Source organism: Geotrypetes seraphini, chromosome 4 (assembly GCF_902459505.1).
Source record: "Geotrypetes seraphini chromosome 4, aGeoSer1.1, whole genome shotgun sequence".
In the NCBI taxonomy this organism is placed as follows: Eukaryota; Metazoa; Chordata; class Amphibia; order Gymnophiona; family Dermophiidae; genus Geotrypetes; species Geotrypetes seraphini.
The window spans coordinates 185,131,018-185,146,952 of NC_047087.1; the positions used below are offsets into that span (position 1 = coordinate 185,131,018).

Consider the following 15,935-nt stretch of genomic DNA (forward strand, 5'->3'; position numbering starts at 1 on the left):
CTAAGACACCCATTATATTCCTATGAGCATTTCAGCATTAGCGTGTGCTAATGATTAGTGCATGCTAAATGCTAAGACACCCATTATATTCCTATGAGCATTTCAGCATTAGCGTGCACTAATCATTAATGCATGCTAAATTGGTTAGCACACCTTAGTAAAAGGACCCCATAGTCATTTACATTAGCAATTGAGATGCTCCACCTTCCCAAACATGAATATGATCAATATAGATCGGAAACATTATCTGGCTACCATACAGTCAGCCCTCAAGCATGCTTTATAAGTCCTGAAGAGCACTAAAACATTTGTGATCAAGACCTAGGCAGAACCCGCACATCATCTGTGGGCTTGATTGGAAGTGGGGTGGAGCCCCTAATCGCATGTCTGCTGATGATAGGCCTGAGGGATATTTAGTGTTATGAGCAACAAGGTTTGGAAAGCACCTTGTCAAGCCATCTAGCAGGCACTGTTGCTTAGCTACCAGGTAGGGAGTGCAAATTGAGATCCAAATGTACCCTAGAAATATTGAGATTCACACAAAACACAGGTGTCAAACAGTTTAAACAAATGTACCTACAGACCAGATAAAAAGAGAGAAAAACACCATCTCATGCTGCGATTACTTATCAGAGGGTTAACATGCTTATACTTTAAGAAAAATATCACTATGAACTTTAAGTTATAATTGGCTTGGCAACAGCACGTATGTTGGTTGGGGGGGAGTGTCAAAATATGGACATTTTATGATTTTGTGTTGTCATAGTTTAGCGTACTTTGGGCTACTTTTGAATGGAATGCTAAATTAAAATTTTGCAGTTTATCTGTCAAAACTGCCACTGAAACTCTAGATTGCTAATTAATAGAAGAGCCGGTAGGGGAGAGAAAATGGTTCACTTTTGTGCACTCTGTGTTGCTTTGGCAACATATGTACAAATTGACATACCAGTATATTTTCCCTATGTTTCTCTTCCACATAAGTTATAAAAACTGGAACACAAGTCCCCAAATTTGAGCTCTTACAGATCATTTCCGTCAGCAATTTGTTATGCCTATGGCATAGCAAGGTTTTCTTGCCTCATAGTACATTCAAGCAGATGCTCAAATATGTGTTGTGCTATTGCGAGGCCTCTTAAAATGAGTCTCCCTAAAAGCAAAACAATAACAACAACAAGAGAAGAAAAAAAAAAAAAAAGCCTTTTAAGCATGAATGAACATGCATGCAGTTCATAGCCCGACCTAGTTGGGAAATAAAATTGGCTGGAACTCCTCCCAGGGGTGGTATCTGTTCTGCCCCTCTTTTTCTCTCCCATGCAGCCCCTTTCCTCTTCACCCTTTTCCCTCCATCCATTCCTCCTCTCGAAGCTGCCATTTACACACCACTTTCTCCGAGGTGAAAAAGCAAAAGCAAGGACGTAAAGGGAAAGGATAAATACAAACATAAAAATAAAAAGCAAAGAGCCACTCCCACCTGGCCGAATCCTTGAAGGGAAAGAGAAAGGGGAAGGTAAGAGAAGCAGACGGGGGCTGGGGATTACCAACCGACTTCTGCAGGCGATAGAAACATCATTTTAAAAAGAGAGAGAGAGAGAAAGGGGATCATCGCCTCCCTTGGCTGCGCTAGCAGCCGCGGAAAAGTAAGGTTTAAAGAGGGGGAGAAAAAGGGCGGGAATGGGAGTAGTGGGGGGGAGCTCCCGCTGCCAAAGGTGGGATGGTAGCGGGAGGCCGCCTCTTTCTCTTTCGCTCGCACATTTTTATCTTTGCGCCGTTTGCTAGTTTCCGTGGCGCTGATCACCAGAGGGGGACGTTAGTGTTTGGGGTTTTCTTCACCGACAGCGGGGCTGGAAAGAGGAATCAATGGGGCGCAGGGCTCCGCTCTCGCTTCCATCCTTCTGGAAAATCGAAAAGAAATCGTGTCTTGTTTGTTTTCCAGATGGATGATATTTGCTGTCTCCATACACATATTTTAGAAAATGATATCTAATTATTAAGAGTGGCTTAGCGTCGGTTGGTGTTTGTTTTTATTTGTAAATGCGTTCCTTGTTTCACGCTTCAGTCCTCCCCCCCCCCACACGGCCTCCGCCTCCTTCTCAGTTCCCGCTTCTTCCTGTCAGGAAACTGCTTTCAGACAAGACACTAACCGAAACTACTGTGTATATAATTGTGCTTTCCGTTCAGGAAAATAACAATAATAAAAAGTTTTGGGTATCTTCAGGCTTCAGTTCTTCCTTCTTGCCTCTGTTGTGGTTCTGTTTAGTTTCAACGATGCTAGTATTTTCCTCCCTCCTCCTGTTTTAATTTCTTATTAACCTCCTCTTGCCTTAGCTTACCGTCTCTTCGAAAAAAAAAAAAAAAAATCAAAAGAGGAACTAACAAACGAGATGTTTGGAAGCATAACGAAAAAAATGACAACCCCGCTTAATCTGGGACCGTGCATCTGGTTTCCTGTATTTCACAGTTTTATTTTGTTTTTTTATTACCACCCCCCTTTCTCCTTGGACTATTGGAGGATTTTAGTCGTGATTCGGGGGATGAAGCGGGCTCTGGTCCTTCCTCATTTTCCCCCTCTGGGTCTTTTGAAAGAGATGAAGGGGGATTGAATGTTTCAAAGATTAAAAAAACAAAAACAACAAAATAGCGCGACAGGCTTTGGGGCAGGCAACTGGGCTAGGCCCTTTAAAGGCGCAGGTACACGGCGCTCTAGATTCAGCTAACTAAGGTTATTCGTTTACACTGCAGAGCCGATCATAGAGTAGAAATATAGTCATGGAGGGGAGGGGATCTTAAATGCATCCAAAAGGTACTGTTCGTAATCAAATCGAATTCTGAATTGCTGCAGAAGAACACACACGCACTCCAGATCCAACTAATCGGCTCCTGCTATCATCTACCTACCTTGAAGATCCTTTTCTGAAAACAATAAAAAGCTAGTGGTGCAGGAGCATGGTAAATAACTGATTTAAACTAAAACCGTGAAATTACTGTGAAAACACTTCTCATGTTAACCATTCACTTTTTTTTCAACGTTTCTTTACTGATGGCACCACGGTTCTAAAACTTTTTACTGTGCAAACACTCCTGCTTTCCTCCTGTTTCTCACAGCAAGTATCACAATTATTTATACTTTTTACTTTTTTTAACTACAGTAGAGAGTAGTTGGCGCTGTTGGATACAGAAAAGTAAGCACTTACACTTTTCTATAAAATACTAGAGATGGGTACCCAGGAAGTTTTAATTTCATATTCATATGTTTTACATGTATGGAGAAATGAATGCCATTAAGACTGTGCATGCTCTTTCCTGATAGATACATGGGAAAACCATGGCATATGCATTCTTTTGGGAAAGAATGTTCACAGTCTTAATGACATTCATTTCCACACACACATAAAACATATGAATATGAAATTAAAACTTTCTGGGTACCCATCTCTAGTATTTTATAGGAAAGTGCAGAGTCACAAAGAACAGATGGGATTACACTTTCAGGCCCTGATTCTGCAAAGTGCTCCTAAAGTTAAGCGCCCTTTGTAGAATCACACTCGGCGACGCTCAGCACTGTTTAGACGTCCAGTTTTAGAGATGTCCTTTAGAGAATCAGCTTTTAGGCGAGAGTTAGACGTCCAAACAATAGGCCAGATTTACTAACCAGCCCGATTGGGCCCGATCCGGGCAGGTCTGACGAATTCAGTAAAGAAAAATATGCAGATGGGGGCGATCAGAGGAACGCCCCCATCTGCCAGCATGGATCACTTTTCTGCGATCCCCATGCATGCACAGACCATCTGTAGATGGTCTGCGCATGCGTGTCCGAGCCGCAAACTTTTTTTTCTAAACTGGCACCGGGGAGAGCCTGGCCGGGGACACTGAAGTGGGGGCAGCAGGGTCCAAGTCCAGGCTGTGGTAGCCTCCGTAAAGGGCAGAAGCAGCGAGGGCCTTCCCTGGAGGAACAGGAGTAACTTGTGCAGGAGCACAACAGCTTTTCCAAAGGAGCAGTGTGACCGGCCCCGACTCTCCTGCTCCCTGGCGGCGGTGGCACTCAGCTGTTCATACCCTGCTCTCTGCTGCTTTCCCTGCAGTGCGAGTTCGTGAGTTTAAAGCGGGGCTGCACTGCGGCGTGCAGCCCCACGTTAAACCCACGGTCTCGTATTGCAGGGAAGGCAGCAGAGATCGGTCTGGGCGGCGAGAGAAGAAGTTGCTTCATTGGGGAGCCAACAGGCACTTCTCTGCCCCCAGCTGGACAGTGGGAAAAGAAGGGCAGCGAGAGGAGCTAATGTAAGTTGCAGGTACTGCTCTCCCACCGGCTGGACAGTGGGAAAAGAAGGTTTGCGACTGGTCCCCAGCAGTCGCTTCTTCAGTTGATCGGCCAGCCCAGTCAGATCGAGAATTTTGTGTTGTGAATCACGTCCCTGCCTACTTTGTATGCGTTTCTCCTCATTTGCATGCACAGATTCGAAGCGGATCGCTGGAGAGGTTAGTGAATGGGGCCGGAGGGAAATTTGATCATTAAGGGGTCGCAAACCGATTGGTACGTGATCGGTTTGCTTTGTGAATCTAGCCCATAGCCCTTAATGTTATAATATTTTATTATTATGATGTTATTAGAATGGCGATTTTATGGTGTTTTTCATTATAATTGTGATACTGGGAGTTGGATCTGTTTAATGCTTTTATTTATTTCTCTTCCATCAGAGGGAGTGGAATTCGAACCAGCAACAGGGTAGAAGGCTGTAGGTTTAACCAGTGTGCTAACCAGTGAGCTAGAAAGTTGCATAGCAATTGTAAAACTAGTTCCTATAGGCATGGTAAAGGAAGTCTACTTTTCAGCATAGTTTGGGCTTCAGATAGACCTGAGTTCTATGGAAGGAACTTAAGCACAGTTTGGACATCCCTAATGCGATCTGCTAAATAGCTCTCTGGGTTTCTATTTTTGCTTTATTAAGCTCAAAATACATTTAATAAGGCACCAAATAAAACAGGGCACATCAAAACATATATTGCACATGAAAAACATAGCTTTAGGTTTATTGCTAAAAAGCTACCCTTTTTCTGACTAAACAGTGCTCAAATCAGCTCATTCTTTAAAGCAAAGAAAGCACATGAAAAAAATATGTAGATTGCATATATAACGTCATTTGCAAGTGCTTAAAAACAGAAAAAAATAGATACAGACCTTAGCATGGCTTCTATTTCATTGCAAATGGAGTTGTGCAGCTGCACAATGCTGACCTCATTGTGAGATCATCAAAGTGCACCTGCAAGGTAGAATGTCACAGTTAAAATATATGCTGGGATTTGAACCCATGACCTCTGGAAGATGAGCACAGGGATTTTACCCAGTGAGCCACAGCTGCTTCTTTTCAGTCATCGGAGTTCCTACCGTGAGAGTTTAGTGATTCTAGCCATGTCAAGGTGAAATACCTGACAAGATCATAGCTTAGCAGATCCCTAAGCTATCATATCGGATGTGAAGAAGAAAGACATTAGTGGAAACTGTTGTGGCTCAATGGGCAAAAGCCCTGTTCCCATCTTCCAGAGGTCATAGGTTCATATCCCAGCTGTGTTTTTCATGTGCTATGCTTCAGTTAATGGATCTTTTCCTCTAATTAGCAAATAGCATTGCTGTTTGTGCCCAAAAATAGAAGGTTTTGCATTCAATATATCTGTTTTGATGTGCCCTGTTTATGTGATGCCTTATTAAATATATTTTGAACTTAATAAAGCAAAATTAAAACCCCAGAGAGCTAATTTAGGAAACACCTAAAAACCTACCTGTTCTTAAAATACCTAGATAACGAACCAGGACATCAACCCTTGTAACACCATCACAAACCTGATCTTGTAAACTGCTAACCCTAACCCCTAATCACCAACTACGATCACTCCATTCAATTCATGGAATATTTCTACTTCTCTGTAAGCAGCATGGCACTTCTTGGCCTTGCAGCCCACAAACTGTCGTTACTACTATTAATGTTGATACTATCAGATGTACACAGCAATACTCCTTAATTCATTGTATGTACAGCTTCTATTTATTGTATTTACAGTTTCCCTTTATTGTTAACCGCCTAGAAGTCGCAAGATTGTTGGCGGTATATAAGAATAAAGTTATTATTATTATTATTATTGCATTAGGGACGTCCAAACTATGCCTAAGTTCCATCCATAGAACTCTGGTCTATCTGAAGCTCAAACTATGCTGAAAAATAGACCTGATTTTCATTCGCCTACAATGTAGGCATGAGATGGATGCCCTAGGTCGCTCAGTGTTATGCAGATGAATTGGACGCCCATATTGAATCATTGCTCAAACCATGCCCAATCCACACTCACTCCTATTTCATTAGGCACAAGTTTTCCCAATGAGCGTCCATTGAATTATGGAGGTGCCTACAAGGTGACGTCCAAGTGCCAATTATCACTCGTTAAGACCCTTAAATGGCTCATTAACCAATTAGATTGGATGCCTAAGTCCCGCTCAATGTTAGACGCCCTTTATAGAATCGGGGCCTCAGTGTCGGAGTGCTGGAGCAGCAGCTCTAACTACTAGGCTATTCTCTTCCACCCTTGTGCACCCTGCTGGCACAGTACACATCATTATGTCATGGCATGTATTTTTTTCAACTAGTAGCTATTTTGTAAGTGGTCATTTATGCATGTATTTTGCTACATCTTCACTAACCCCCAAATTTTATATATTGTACCCGGATATGTGCACCAAAATTTGGGTGTACTTCTGAGATGTGCAGACAAATTAATTGACTAATGAACTCAAAACCACTATTCCTTAACACAGCAGCAGATGAATCCAGAGACTAGTGGGATAGCACACATCGACCAGCAGGTGGAGATAGAGAAACTGATTAACAGGTGGTCCTATAGGTTGGCATTCCTCCTGTATATCCAGTATGCTCTATCTCCCAGCAGGGGTTGGTCGCTATCCGTCTAGCTCCTGGATTCTGGCTGTGCCTGGTGAAATTCTGAGGATTTTTCATTTCTTCTGTTGAGAATATTTATCTTCAGATAGAAAGGGGTGTCTGGCTGAGTGGTGCCAGCTTTGGGAGTTACACCTGGGCCCCCCAGATCCCTGCTCCACCATCCCCTCCAGTGGATTGAGGGATTTTCCAAGGGCTCAGAATTTTCTTCTTTCCTTTATTGACAAACAAAAAAAAAAAGAAAAACAGCCTCACAGTGAGGAGCTGTGCTGTACTTTCTTGTCAGCTTACAGCTTGCAACTGCCAGCTATAACTTCTCTGCTATTGTTTTAGGTAGGAGTGTTTTGGTGTGTTGGCTTTTCTTTCTCTCGGGTGTCTGATGCTGATTGAGGGATTTTCTGGTGTTTTCTTGTGTGTGCAGCATTGTCTTGTTTGTCGGGCTTTCTCCGGTGTGGGGTTGTTGCCTTAAAAAAAAATAAATGGCGGCAGAGAAAGTTAAGCGGTGTTCGCGCTGTGGGAAGCGCAGAACACCGTCGGGGCTGTGTTCCGCCTGGTGTGCAGACGTTACGGCCGAGAATTCAATGCTGCCAACTAGTGAGTTTGAGTTTTCCCGTGCTGGGGAGGCGCGGTCGAGCTCCTCTTCCCTTGCGGTTGAACCTGCCGCGCTTCAGGGCGCATCAGCGTCTGGGGGGAGTTTGGCGGCTGTCAGCGCTTCGGGGGAGCTGGTGGAAGATGCAGTTTCGCTAAAGAACACGGTGCAGGCCGGGCCGGCAGGGTTTGTGCAGGGCACTTTTTTGCCGGAGTTTATTAGGTTGATGCACCGTGCCTTTGTTTTGCAGAGCTCTCAGCCTGCACAAACCGCGCTTTTAAATGTTTCTTTGCTCCCCACTATTACTAGTACTACTACTTTTCCACCTCCGGTGCAGTCTCAGGCGGCAAAGCGTCGCAGACTAACTGTCACATATGAAGGGGACCGTGCCTCAGTCTCCCCCTTGTCTCTGACTCTTCCAGAGTCGTTGGAAGAAGGAGAGGTGATGGAATTGGATGCGGAGGAGACACTTGGTAGGGACGTGGATGATCCTACAGTGCTCCGTCTTTTTCACAGAGAAGAGCTTTCCTCGTTAATTTCTAAAGCTTTGCAAGGATTTGAACATCTAGCAGGAGGATCCGCTGGTATCTGGGTCGGCAAACCCGCTTATGGCAGGAACGCGAAAGCCGCCTAGATTCTTTCCGGTTCATGAGGCCATGCAGGAGCTTATTACGACGCAATGGGACATGCCAGAGGCAAGTCTCCGGGTGACGAAAGCCATGCGGCAGTTGTACCCTATTGCTCCGAATGAACTGGAGAAGTTTAAGCTGCCTAGAGTGGACGCGTTGGTGGCCGCGGTCACCAAGAAGACTGCCTTGCCAGTTGAGGGGGTGTTGCGCTAAAGGATGTCCAGGATAGGAAGATTGAATCTTTGCTTAAGATGTCCTTTGAGGTTGGAGCGGTTACCTTGCAAGCAGCGGTTTGCAGTTCCTATGCTGCGCGTGCATGATTGCAATGGTCTCAACTGATGGCGAATAGCATGATGCAGTTCATGAATTCTGTTCCATCTGAATTGGCAGATGTGGAATCGGGTTTGGTGTATTTGGTGGATGCCTTGTATGATATTATTCGTGTTTCTGCAAAACAAATGTCTCTTTCAGTGGTTTCACGCAGATCTTTGTGGCTCCGTAATTGGGTGGCGGATGCGGCATCCAAGCTTAGGCTCGTGAAACTCCCTTTTAAAGGTCGTCTGTTATTTGGTGAGGATTTGGATAAGCTAGTGAAGGATTTTGGTGATACCAAAACACAGAGGTTGCCGGAGGATAGGCCTAGACCGCCTTTGAGAACCTCGTCTGCCAGACCTCGCTTCCGGGATGTTAAGAGATATAGGCCAGGAAAGCCGTCTTTTCAGCCCTCTTACGGTTCTTTCTCTAATTCTAGACCTAGATTTCCACAAAAGAATTTATTTCATGCGTCAAAATCCCTGCCAGTTCAGCCAGCCCGTGCTCCAGCAAATAACAATCAACAATGACGGGGTCTCGGCTCCTTCCGCCATTTCCTTAGGAGGGCAGCTGTCTTCCTTTCTGGTGGAGTGGTCCAAGATAGCGTCCGATCAGTGGGTATTGGACATTATTCGAGACGGTTACAAATTAGAATTTTCCTCTCCCATCGCCGATTCTTTCTTGGTGTCCCCTTGCAATGGGGCGGCCAAGTGGGACTCGGTACAGTTCACTCTTCAAGTGCTTCTGGATCTGGGGGCTGTGGTTCCGGTTCCTCCAGCGGAGGTGGGTTTCGGCAGGTGTTCCATTTACTTCGTTGTGCCCAAGAAGGGTGGGTCGGTAAGACCAGTGCTGGATCTCAAGCGGGTCAACAAATTTCTCAAGGTCCGACATTTCTATATGGAGACGATAAGATCAGTCATTGCAGTGGTTCAACCGAGGGAGTTCCTTACATCCCTCGATCTTGAAGAGGCTTACCTACATATTCCGATATGGCCTCCGCATCAGAGATTTCTTTGGTTTGCGATCCTAGGCCAACATTATCAGTTTCGGGCGATGCCTTTTGGTCTGGCCACGGCTCCATGCACTTTTTTGAAGGTGATGGTAGTAGTGGCGGCATTTCTGTGCAAAGAGGGGATTCGGGTGCACCCTTACTTGGACGACTGGTTGATCCGTGCGTCTTCCAGGCAGGAGAGTTTGTCGGTTACCCAGAGAGTGATATCTCTTCTTCAGTCTTTGGGGTGGGTCATCAACTTTCCCAAGAGCTCTATGACCCCGTCCCAATCGTTGGAACATCTTGGCGTGGAGTTTGACACTTGTCTGGGGAAGGTGTTTCTGCCCAAAGACCAGGAGAGAAGTTGCAGTCTCAGGTTTGCCTGCTTCTCCAGTCACCCAGACCACGGGTTTGGGATTATGTGCAGGTTCTGGGATCGATAGTGGCGGCTCTGGAGGCGGTACCGTGGGCTCGTTTCCACATGAGACCATTGCAGAAGTCTCTTCTATCACGGTGGTCCCCGGTGTCTCAGAACTACGATCGGCGTCTTCAATGGCATTCTCAGGCTTCCCTCAGCATGCAGTGGTGGCTCAGCGAGGTCAATCTGTTCAAAGGCATGCCGCTTGTGACACCGGAATGGGTCGTGGTTACAATGGATGCCAGTCTTCTGGGCTGGGGAGCTCAGTGCCTTCAATCCTCGGCGCAGGGAGTTTGGTCTCAGGAGGAGGCGCAGTGGCCGATCAATATGCTAGAGTTGAGAGCAATCAGGCTTGCGCTTCAAGCGTTTCAGTCCATGATTCAGGACCGGCCGACGAGGGTCTTTTCGGACAGTGTCACGGCGGTGGCATATATCAACTGGCAGGGGAGTACCCGAAGTCCTCAATTGGCCGGCGAGGCATTGGTCCTGTTTCGATGGGCGGAAGTTCATGTTTCTCTTCTCTCAGCAGCGCACATTGCTGGTCAGGCAAATGTTCAGGCGAACTTCCTCAACAGAAATCTTCTAGATCCAGGAGAATGGGAGCTGATCGATCAGGCATTTGACCTGCTAGTTCAGAAGTGGGGTCTTCCGGAGATGGATCTTCGAAATGCAAAGCTTCCTCGGTTCTTCAGCAGACGAAGGGAACGGGAGTCGGAGTGGGTAGACGTGTTGGCTCTCTTCCGTGGCCTCAGAGTTGTCTTCTTTATGTGTTTCCTCCTTGGCCAATGATAGGTCGGGTGTTGCATCGCATATCTCACTTTCCGGGCAGGGTGATCCTGGTAGCTCCAGATTGGCCGCGTCGTCCATTGGATTTCAGCAAAGCCTTGGATACAGTTCCTCATAGGAGCCTGTTGAACAAACTTGAAGGGCTGAAGTTAGGACCCGAAGTGGTGAACTGGGTCAGAAACTGGCTGTCGGACAGATGCCAGAGGATGGTGGTTAATGGAAGTCGCTCGAAGGAAGAAAAGGTGAGTAGTGGAGTCCCTCAGGGTTCTGTGCTGGGGCCAATCCTGTTCAATATGTTTGTGAGTGACATTGCTGAAGGGTTAAAAGGAAAAGTGTGTCTTTTTGCAGATCATACCAAGATTTGTAACAGAGTAGACACCGAAGAGGGAGTGGAAAATATGAAAAAGGATCTGCAAAAGTTAGAGGAATGGTCTAATGCTTGGCAACTAAAATTCAATGCAAAGAAATGCAGAGTAATGCATTTGGGGATTAATAATAGGAAGGAACCGTATATACTGGGAGGAGAGAAGCTGATATGCACAGACGGGGAGAGGGACCTTGGGGACCTTCGGATAGTGTCCGAAGATCTAAAGGCGAAAAAACAGTGTGACAAGGCTGCTGCCAGAAGGATGCTGTGCTGTATAAAGAGAGGCGTAGTCAGTAGAAGGAAGAAGGTGTTGATGCCCCTGTACAGGTCATTGGTAAGGCCTCACTTGGAGTATTGTGTTCAGTTTTGGAGACCGTATCTGGCGAAGGACGTAAGAAGACTTGAGGCGGTCCAGAGGAGGGCGACGAAAATGATAGGAGGCTTGCGCCAGAAGACGTATGAGGAGAGACTGGAAGCCCTGAATATGTATACCCTAGAGGAAAGGAGAAACAGGGGAGATATGATTCAGACGTTCAAATACTTGAAGGGTATTAATGTAGAACATAATCTTTTCCATAGAAAGGAAAATGGTAAAACCAGAGGTTGAGGGGTGGTAGATTCAGGGGCAATGTTAGGAAATTCTACTTTACGGAGAGGGTAGTGGATGCCTGGAATGCGCTCCCGAGAGAGGTGGTGGAGAGTAAAACTGTGACTGAGTTCAAAGAAGCGTGGGATGAACACAGAGGATTTAGAACCAGAAAATAATATTAAATATTGAACTAAGGCCAATATTGGGCAGACTTGCACGGTCTGTGTCTGTATATGGCCGTTTGGTGGAGGATGGGCTGGGGAGGGCTTCAATGGCTGGGAGGGTGTAGATGGGCTGGAGTAAGTCTTAACAGAGATTTCGGCAGTTGGAACCCAAGCACAGTACCGGGTAAAGCTTTGGATTCTTGCCCAGAAATAGCTAAGAAGAAAAAATTAAAAAATTTAAATTGAATCAGGTTGGGCAGACTGGATGGACCATTCGGGTCTTTATCTGCTGTCATCTACTATGTTACTATGGTACGCGGACCTGATCCGGCTGTCGGCGGGCGATCGGCTGACATTTCCGGTGACTCAGGGTCCGATCTCCATGGAAAATCTGTCCCACTTTGGTCTTACGGCCTGGCTCTTGAAAGATCGCAGCTGAGGCATCGGGGATATTCAGAACAGGTTATTTCCACAGTACACCAAGACTCGAAAACCCTCCAGACTCTAGCATATGAGGTAGATGTAGATCTCTTTTTGGCTTGAAGAGTGGAAAAGCACAGTTACTTACCGTAACAGGTGTTATCCAGGGACAGCAGGCAGATATTCTTGACTGATGGGTGACGGCACCGACGGAGCCCCGGTACGGACAATTTTAGAGTGATTGCACTCTAAGAACTTGGAAAGTTCTGGTAGGCCGCACCGCGCACGCGCAAGTGCCTTCCCGCCCGACAGAGGCGCGCGGGTCCCCAGTTTCTTAGTTTCCGCGGAGCTAAGAAGACGCGTTTCTCTCAACGGCCGTTGTGAGAAAATCTTTTTGATTCTTCCCGTTCGCGTAAACTCGTGAAGGAAATATTGTTTCCTTCCTTTTTTCTTTATTTTCTTTTCTTTAAAAAAAAAAAAAAACATTTGTTTTTTTCTTCTTTTTTCGAATTCGCCCCGGCGGGGCCCTTTCCCACCATCGAGGCCTCGGCCTTCGATTTGGCTGAAGCCGTTTTTACATTCATGCCCCCTCAACCCGGGTTCAAGAAGTGCCAGCGGTGTGCACGACCAATTTCACTCACCGACCCACATAATTGGTGTCTACAGTGTCTTGGTCCCGACCATCGAGCGTCTACCTGCACCCGCTGTGCGACTTTAAAAAAGCGAACTCTGAAAAATCGTCAAATCCAACAGAGATTGCTTTTTGGTGCCGAAATGTCTGACTCTACGACACCGGCACCGACATCGGCTCCGGCGCAGTCGGCACCCACCTCATCGACGCCACGCGATACCGCGTCGGCGTCGACTCCTTCAGGTAAGCCGGCTAAGAAGCCTTCCCCATTGGAGCGTCCTCCGGTCTCGGTGGCAGCGAGCCCAATCCTGCCGACCTCGAGGCGCCCACGGAAGCGCTCCGCCCCAATAGAGGTGAGCCCCTCGACATCGGGTTCCTCATCCTCGGGGCGTAGAGCAGCACCGCAGGTACCGCAGAAGAAAAAGGCGGTACCGGTGCCCTCACTTGAAGAACGTATAGCTGCTGTTTTTTAAGCTGCAAGTGCAGCTTAAAGAACAGTTGCAACACCTTCTTCCTTCACTCTTGGCACCGAGCCTTCCGGTCCCGGTCCGGTCTGAGCCACCGGTACCGACAGTGGAACGCCCTATTTTATCCACTTCCACTTTGTCGGTACCGGTACAATCTGCTTCCTCGGTCTCCATGCCGGTTCTTGCACCGGAGCCGAGAGCTCACCATCAGGCTGTACAGACTTCGGCTCCGGTACATCCAGTGACATCTCCCGGTACCGAGTCGATCAGGTCAGGGAAATCGCTTCGCAAATCTTGTCACCTAGAACCCTGCACACCAGAATCTCGGGACCGGAGTTTTCAAGTTCGAGATCCTGATTTGTGGGGTGATTCAGAGGATCCTCTCCTTTCTGAAGGGGAATGCTCCTCTGGTGACGAGGACCCTTCTGCTTTGGGACCTTCCTCTAGACCAGATGTGTCCTCTTTTTCTTCCTTTTTGAAGGAAATGTGTGATTCTCTCTCCATCCCCTTGGAGGCTGAGTCAAAGAAATCCAAGGCTTTTCTAGATGCATTGGATTTTGACCAGCCTCCAAAGGAATATCTTAAGTTACCTCTCCATGATATCGTGAGAGAGACCTTTTATAAAAATTTAGAATCCCCTTTAACTGTACCTGGAGCTTCCCGCAAATTGGACTCTTTGTATAAGGTCATTCCCATTCCTGGGTTTGACAAGCCCCAACTACCTCATGAGTCCCTTTTAGTTGAGTCCACACTCAAAAAGTCTAAGGGGGCTAGTGTGTACGCCTCAGCCCCTCCTGGCAGAGAGGGTAAATCCATGGACAAGTTTGGAAAAAGGCTGTATCAGAATGCGATGTTGGCCAATCGGTCAGGAAATTACGCATTCCATTTCTCATTCTATCTAAAGCAGCTTATACAGAATCTGGCTCTTTTCGAGAAATATCTCCCTGACCGGAAGAAATCTGTTTTTCACCAAACTTGTTCCTCTCTTTTGCAGCTTCGTAAGTTCATGGTTAGATAAGTCTATGACACTTTTGAACTAACCTCCAGAGCCACAGCTATGTCAGTAGCCATGCGACGGCTAGCCTGGCTTCGAGTTTCCGAACTTGATGTCAATCATCAGGACCGGCTAGCCAACGCACCTTGTTTGGGGGATGAGCTGTTTGGAGATTCCATGGATTCCACTACTCAAAAGCTCTCGGCTCATGAAACTCAGTGGGACACTCTTCTTAAAACTAAGAAAGCAACTCCACCTACCAGGCCTTTTCGTCAGCACTCGGCCTACCAACGAAGATTTGTGTCTTGTCCTCTGCCACAGACTACACAACAGCCTAGACGTCAGAGACAACAAAGACCAGCTGCTAGACAGGCTCAGCAACAGCAGCAGGTGAAACCTCCTCCTTCACAAAAACCTACTCAACCCTTTTGACTTGGTTCTCCTGGACATAGCCAATCTTCCTCCTTCTACTCATCTTCCACAGCCCATAGGAGGATGCCTTATACATTTCATAAGCCGTTGGGAAGTCATCACCTCGGACCTGTGGGTCCTCAACATCATCCGCCACGGCTACTCTCTCAACTTTCAGTCACCTCCTGCCCAAAGTCTGCCAAGAGAGTATGCTTTCAACACTCCTCGGTCTTCCCTCCTTCTTCAAGAGGTTCAATCCCTCCTCCTTCTGAACGTCATAGAGGAAGTTCCTCTAGATCAGAGAGGCCAGGGATTCTACTCCCGTTAATTTCTAGTTCCCAAAAAGATAGGAGATCTAAGACCCATTCTAGATCTTCGCGATCTAAACAAATGCTTGGTCAAGGAGAAATTCAAAATGCTTTCTCTGGCCACTCTTTACCCTCTTCTCAATCAAGGCGACTGGCTATGTTCTCTCGATCTCAAAGAAGCATACACTCATATACCGGTCAATCTGGCCTCCAGACAGTACCTACGCTTCATGATCAATCGTTGTCATTACCAATACAAGGTGCTGCCCTTCGGTCTTGCCTCCTCTCCAAGAGTGTTCACCAAATGTCTGATTGTGGTGGCTGCCTTTCTACGATCTCACCACCTTCAGGTCTTTCCTTACCTGGACGACTGGTTGATAAAGGCCAATTCATCTCAGACTGTTCTCCTGGCCACCAACCAAACCATCAGGTTTCTTCAACTTTTGGGGTTTGAGATCAATCTACCCAAATCTCATCTCATCCCCACTCAGAGACTTCAATTCATCGGAGCTCTCTTGGACATAGTCCTCATGAGAGCGTTCCTGCCATCCAACCGTCTTCAAACGCTTCAATATCTGTGTCAGCAGGTGCTTCTACAACTTTCCATCTCTGCCAAGCAAATGATGATACTCTTGGGTCACATGGCCTCCACAGTTCATGTCACACCCTTCGCAAGTCTTCACCTGCGCACTCCTCAATGGACCCTAGCTACCCAGTGGTCCCAAGCGATGGATCCTTGCTCACGTCACATATCTGTCACATCATCTCTTCGTCAGTCTCTACAATGGTGGTTGATATCCTCAAATCTCTCCAGAGGTCTTCTGCTCCATCTACCTCCTCATCAACTAGTCATCACCACCGACGCCTCCCCTTATGCCTGGGGAGCTCATTTGAACGAATTCCAAACTCAAGGCCTTTGGA

At 46.7% G+C, this 15,935-nt stretch overlaps 1 protein-coding gene across 4 annotated transcripts in view; it reads left to right on the plus strand.

The window, feature by feature from the left end:
- Positions 1 to 1,309: 1,309 nt before the first annotated feature.
- Positions 1,310 to 15,935, plus strand: part of LOC117358815 (core histone macro-H2A.2) — a 153,353-nt gene continuing 138,727 nt past the window's right edge. Inside the window, exon 1 of one of the 4 annotated variants that reach the window (XM_033940533.1) lies at positions 1,310 to 1,507. The gene's annotated coding sequence lies outside the window, so the exon portion shown is untranslated. The other 3 variants (XM_033940534.1, XM_033940535.1, XM_033940536.1) reach the window with 3 other exon arrangements.